Source organism: Falco punctatus (genome assembly GCF_963210335.1).
Source record: "Falco punctatus genome assembly, chromosome: 7".
In the NCBI taxonomy this organism is placed as follows: domain Eukaryota; kingdom Metazoa; phylum Chordata; class Aves; order Falconiformes; family Falconidae; genus Falco; species Falco punctatus.
Genome location: NC_137587.1, coordinates 63,490,740 through 63,497,955, shown reverse-complemented (window position 1 = coordinate 63,497,955; position 7,216 = coordinate 63,490,740).

Sequence of the window (7,216 nt, the reverse complement as noted above, 5' to 3'; positions counted from 1 at the left end):
ACACTCCTTAACACTGCACACTCCTAACCCCTACAGGAGGGAGGCAAGTCTTAAAACAGAAGAAGAAAATCAATGGGGTTGCAGTCCAGAGAACAACTTGCAACATAGATTATCAAATAAGGCACTGTTCTTTGACTTTATTTTCAGCTGACAGAATTCAGACATCTGGTCATTTCCCCAGCAAGGGCTTTGGACCACAGCAAGTAAAAATCTCTTTACAATAGGCTGCAAGCTTAAACTGCTACTCGTTGCTACCACCAACATCCATGCCTGGCACGTAGGACTTTCCAGTAATGTCTTTGGGGGGGGGGGGAAAAAATCATCTTCCTGGGACCTTTAGTGTAAACTTCCCACAGCAAGAAGAATACCCAAGCTCTTGTGGCCAACACGCGCATGCTCAGCCAGCACGGGAACTGGCTCAAGACACTGCCGTTTAGGCTTGCATCATTTATCAAGATAGGAGGCTGGCAGGCTCCTGCCTGACATGCACTGGCTCAGGAAAGGGAAGTGGTGGCAGCTTACCTGAAGAAAATAATAGCATATGGCTGGGTATTTTGGCAGGAGAAAATAAAAAAAAAAAAAAAATACACAACAAAATTATGCCAGTAAAAATTGGAAATAGTTGCTGAACAGAAGCACTTCGAAGACCAGAGAGATCATTATTCTAACCCAAAGGAAGCATACCCTTGAGAGCAGTTTGGGTGGGGTGACTGGAAGAGCATAAAGAGAGAATGCCTAAGCCTACGATTAATGTATTAAAAGATTTCAATCCATTAATACCTCATATCCCCATTTCACTCATGTTCTGCCTCTCCCAAAGAACCCAAATTCCACCATGAGCCATAAGGAAGGAGGGGTAGTATCACTGAAAGACACACCTAAGAAAAAATGCCTTTCCCCTCCTTGTTCCTTTTTGTATACGTACAGAAAACCAAAGAGTACTTTTCATATTTGCTCAGGGATTGAAGGCAGCACAGCACATTTCCCACACTTCACCTGGAGCATCTCACACTACCCTCTCTCAAAAACTGCATCAAACTTGGGAGGGATTAATTCTTTTCCTTTTTTTAATTTAAATCTACAACACTTTACAACATGGATCCAGAACTTCCTGGCTTATTCTTTGTACTCAAAAGGTTAAATCATTTCCTTTATGAAGTTGTTTGGGGTGTGAAGAAAATAAATGGGTGTAATAAAAATAAATCATCTCTTGCTTTGCTGGTTAATGCATGTAACCTTGCCTATTGCCTCATTCAAACTACATCCTCACAAAAGCTTTGGAGAGCAGAAAGGAAAACAAAATAAAAATGACAGCGGAGAGAAGAAAGCGGAAGGGGAGAGGAAAGGAAGAAAAGATGAGTTTTCAGGCGAGATCTGAAAACAGATGGGGAGTGATTGAGGCACAGAGATTCATTGTTCTTGCAGAAATAGCTCTGAACAGTTTATTAAAAGCAGCCCATCTCATACTGTCACACTGATCCACAAGAGTCTTTCCTAGAAAATCTAGCAGCTTTCTTCCCCATTCCCAGCTCACAGCTTTCTGCAGCCAGTTCCACCAGTAACAACACCCTTTCCCTCCCCTTCTACCCCTGCCTTCTTCTGGACAAGGCTTCGAGGCTGCACTCACCGGCCCCACACCACCTCCTTACTGCCTGACAGTGCAAGCAGAAGTAGTCCCAGGGCTTCTCCGCTTTATTTCAGGATGCTGGCTGGCAAACTAACAAGGTAAGCTTTTCCCAGTGCTCAGATGCACTGTTGGAATAATATAAGTACGTACGCAACAACTTTAATTCTCTGCCTAACTGAGCATGATAGATTTTACTCAAAGCATACTAACGCAAGACTCAGATCTGCTCGACTAAGCAGGACAGCCTCCAATTTGATCACTGAATCTTGCCTTGGCAGCGTGAAGGTCCAGACACATACATATTTTGCATACATGTGTTGTCCATCTTTGCTAAAACCAAGCTCAGTTTCTCCTTAACTGGCAGTAGGGCTTTGATCACTTGCAGGGGAAAAAAAAAAAAAAAAAAAAACAAAAAAAAACACACAACCCAACACATAACCCAAAAAAACCCCAACACACACACACACACAAGTCAGAGCTCCTAGGTTAAGTTTGAGGGAACTATGCAGATAGAACTTGAAAAATGTAGTCACAAGGAAGACCATGTAGACACCTCAGAGAGACATTCACCTTGCTTCATTAATTCATTCCTAAGGTATAGGCTTTGCTCAGATTCTCAATCAACTGCTCCATCAGCCTGATTCTGCCAACCAGGATCTTGACACTCCTAAGAAAAGAATAAATTGTAGTCAAGACAAGGAATTTGCCATTATGCCTTCTAACATCCTGAGAGGGGAACACGAGCTGTGCTTACAAGTTGCTGAACTTATCCCTCCCTGTGCCCTGTGCTGTGCTTAGCCACTGGAGCACTGGTATAAATTATACTTAGTGGAACAAGACCATGTAAGAGCATGACAATTTATTAGTGGGGGATTTTCAAGTGACTTTCCCTTGCTACAGGTGTAATGCCCAGGCTTATTTCAAGCCTTTCCAATGGAAGGTTACTTTTCTGAATAAATTTAAAGCTTTTCAAATAAGATTTTCCTTTAACACAAAGGAGCAGAGCAAAGGAGACATTCCCCCCCTTTCCTCCCCCAACCACACTGATTGTGATATATGGCCGATGGTGAAAAGCAATTTCTAAGAGTATCAAGTATGTTTTCACTCATGTCCTCACTTGAGGAAAGCTGCATTGCTGCACACTGGCAATTGATTTACCAGGTTCCAATTCAAACAGCAGGTTGCCAGAGTTATCCAGGCATCTCACATGCCTTGCATGGTCACTTACATCAAAAACACAAAGTCCTTTTTGGATGCTCCAGAATACACTTAAGAGGTAACTGGCAAGTCTTAACAGCTTCAGGGCATTTTTGCTTGCCACATCTAAACATTGCCTTAGGTATTTACTTAGTATCATTTCATAACAATTTCAGGAATGCTTTAAGAGTTTGAGTTTTAAATCTCTTAGGAATTTTATCTTTACAATTGGATAGCAAGTTCCATCAAAAGATCTAGGGCTCAAGGGTTGGCATCACGGATGGTGCCCTACAACAGTATTACATAGCTATGTGTCAGGGCTAACTTATAAACAAAGGCACTGCATCTGGAAGACCAGCTTTGAATATCGTTCCCCAAAATAAAGGGCTTAAATCCTGTCAAAGCATTTGGATATGCCAAGAGTGGCCTGCGGGATCACAAAAAGGAATTGCCCCAGAGGCAGAAATACCATCCATATTTCTAATCTCTGTCCAAGGCACTGACCTCTCCCTTCACTGGATGTATGACAGAAGGGATGAACAGAGCCACTGACACGTCCAGAGTAACCCCTCAGATATCCAAGCCTAGGCTAGGACCCTTTCAAGGACTACAGACACCTCAGGAGACATCTCTGGAGACAACACATGGAGAAAGAAGTATCAGCACTAAAACATCAGTTAGCTCCATTAGTCTGGGCCAGAATCTACCTGGGCAACCAAGCCGTGGAGCCTGCTGATCATCAGCCATCTTCGTGACAGACAGCCTCATACACAGTGCCAGTGAAGAGCAAGCTGTGAGGGATGATTTCTCTTGCTTCAAAATGCATCCTAGCAGTGCTGTTGGATGCTCATTGTACCATTTACCTGCAGCTGTACTCATGTAACTTGTGACCATCCCTGCCTCGTGCCATCCACAGCTTTCATAGCATTACTGCTGCCTGACCTTCACCAAGCCTCACCTTGCCTTCTCCCAAGGCACATAGCACAGGCTCCTGGTTTCCAAAGCATCAGCCTCCATTTGAGTAGCATTCCTCACCCAATCTCTTAGCTTAATATCATCCCATATTCTTCCAGTTCTAGACCTCCCCTTTCCCTCATCAAGGCCCTTCTCAAGTAAGAAGGCAAGAAACAAATAGCCCTTAACTTGTGGTATCTCCCAAAAGATCTCCATTTCCAGAGATATTTCTGTGACCGTATGGGAAGGCTTTTGTAGCTTTCCCCAGACTGCTGCTGCTGTCAGAGAGAAGACAGTCTCTGCAGAGAAGTCATTTGATATATAAGTGGGAGGAGAAATGCGAAGGACAACTCTCAAGCCCAGTGTCGGTTCCGGGAAGGAAGCCACAAGCAAGAGGCTAACAGCTCACAGCCATCTCCCTGCCCTGTGAAATCCAGAGGCCATTCCAGCAAAGCTACGCCATATAACAACATCTCATCATCATACAAGGAGGCCCCCTCAGGCATCAGCATCAGACTTTTCATCGAGGCTATCCTTAATATGCAACAGGCAGAAAGAAAAACAGCTCCGTCCACAACAGCGAATATTTGCCACACTTGGCTGCAAAAAGTCACCCCAGCTGTTACATACAGGCCCAGAGGAAAAAGCTACTGATAAGCAGCTATTAAGTCTTCCACTGATGTCTCTGCAACCTCTGCTCATGTTCCCATTCTGCAGGGTCTGTAATCACACGCACTGATTTAACCAGAAGAACAAAATCTCTGCAGGACTACAGATGCTGACTTGGTGTCCTGGAAGGGTAGAGAATATTCACACAGAAGTGACTGATAAGAGAAAAGAAAGAAGAGGCAGAAGGATGAAATAAAATAAGACCAAGGAGGAAAGAGCTAGAAGTCATCTGCAAAGTTCTATAAATCACATTGAAAAGTATCATGTCTCTCTTCCCGCAGAAAAACTGATAAAACATTGAGGATGTTGCTTTCAAATGCTGCTAGTCTTGTCACAACTCTTAAAATTTCAGTACAAGTGTCTGAACGTAGGAATTTAGGCCTCTTTCTACAAAGATAGGAGAAAAAGATAAACTAAGACTGAACACATCAGTAAAGATTCAGATTAATTTGAACTGAGTGCTATTTTTTTTTCTGACATCTCCTCAGTAAATATGATAGGCCTCATATGAATGATCCATCCACCCAAAATCTGTTTGAACCAGTATGTTTTCACAGCCAGAGACTTGACAAATTTACCTGGGTAACTGAGGTTTTCAGGTTACATGCAGTCCTTAGAGAAATTTCCTTCCCTCCCTGAAAAATTAGGTCTTCTGGAAATTACTGAATCTTTCATCTTATGAACAGCCATAACAATAGCTGGGAAAATCACCCTACAATTGTGCCTGTCTGCCAGAAACTCTGCTATCCTGGCACCACTCGTTTGAGATCATCTATTGCCTCAGAAGTTATTCTGGTTTGCACAGGTACAGAGCATTTGCATCTGGATGCAAAGCAGTATTTTCCCTGGCTTTTTTTATCTTGTTTTATTATTAACTCTGATAGGCTTGAAAAAAAAGGCCACACATTACTCCAGATACAGCAAGATGCAGAGGTCACAAGAAATTGTATAAGGTTCTACCAAGTTCCTTGGGATCTTTTTCTTTGTGCTTCCCCCACCACAGTAAGATTCCCTTTCCTTAAAGATTCTCATTTCTCACACCTTCACATACCCCCCAGGCTCTGTCCAAACTACTTTCACAGAGCCACCTTTGCATCTTTCTGACCACTGGCCCTTCACTGACTGTCAACAGAGCCAAAACAGCAATGGTATTTTTGCCACGAGCACACAGAATTTTGAAGAAATTCTCCAAAAGCCATGGACTTAGCCAGAAGCTGAAGTAGTACCTCTAGGAGGAGCATGAGGTCTGTGGACGGCATAGTCCTTCACACACTCAGCAGAGCCAGGCAATTGCCACCTCAGTTGGCATTGTCATTAGATGAACTTTCTGCAACTGTGTTTTCACCCAACCTGAAAGATTCAGACTTTTTTTTTTTCCTTCAACAAAACGTTTTAAATGCCTCCATAAATTCTTGAAATGCACAGACAAGGGTGCAAGGTAGCCATCACTTTGGCATCATTTTACTTATTCTTGGAGAACGACAGTGTGTCTTCCAACAAAATAAACGGAAGAATGCCTGTATCTCATGGTAGCCAAGCAAAAAGCCACCAGGGTAAAAAAAAAAAAAAAAAAAAAAATCATTAAAGTAATCTTCAGCTTTGCTGTGGGCAAAGCCTTTCATCCAGCTTGCTGTAGACACCGCTATTCCGGGGATCTTATTTTATGTCACTAACCACTCCAAACACGTGCATGGACAACACATGTTGAACAAAATAGTCCGTATGGCAACCCTTTTACTCGAAGGGAGAAGGCTTTGCGGATGCATGATCCAGAGACAAGCTGACTGCTGGGCAGGTCCATTGCTGACCTCTGATGGTCGGAGCCAGACTTACATAGCCAGGGACAGTCTCCAGGAGGTGGAAGGATCCCCCACCCTGTGCTTGTCCCTCCTATGGTTAACAAGCAATTCCTGAGCTGTTTATGTCAGTTCACCTAATCATCAGTGACCAGCTCAGGGTGGAAAAAACAACTTGGAGAAAAACTTTGCTTTAATCCAACCATCTCATCTTCAGAGACCAGTTTGAACAAAGTCTTGGATCACAGGGGTAGGAAGAGGTTGCAACTCAGTAGCAAGACCATCCCTGAAAACAGAATCGAGGGTCCCACACTATGGTCAGACCTCACCTGACCACAGTGAGTATGTTCACAACACACCAGTGCCCAGTTATAGCACATGGCAGGGACCTTAGTGTCCAGCCTTCTGTCTGCGCAGCTACATCAAGTTCAGCGATGACAGTAGTATTGCAGCTATTGAAACCTCCTACTCCAGCAACCACAATCAGCTCAGGAACTCCAGTCCAGATACGAAAACTCAAACTGGGACCCACCACGTCTGGTAATTAGACATGGTGATAAACAATGCTTCCTCGCTGCAAAGTAACACACCAGAAGCCTTTCAGCAGGAAACATGCTGCAGAAGGTAGGCACTGGAGAAGGGGTGAGGCACTTCAGACCAACTGCTCCCTCCCCACCGTGTTCCTCCCCCTTCCCCAAAAGTCATGGGAGCTAAAATAACATTTCTTTCAGCAAATGTCAGAAGGAACTTCCATGACTCATCAGCTGTTGTTTTAGCCTGCAAGGGACTATAAATTACACTAATTAGAACATGGTATTTTTCTTGCAGTTATACAAAACACTGTCTCTTCCTGTGACATCTAAGAGCAGAGTCATCAAGCAGGAGCGTGCTCTGTGCATGTTTTAACTAGAATCCACAACTCACTACATGAAAATCCTCCTAGCAGCAAATCGGTAAGAGCTGAAGAGTGCAT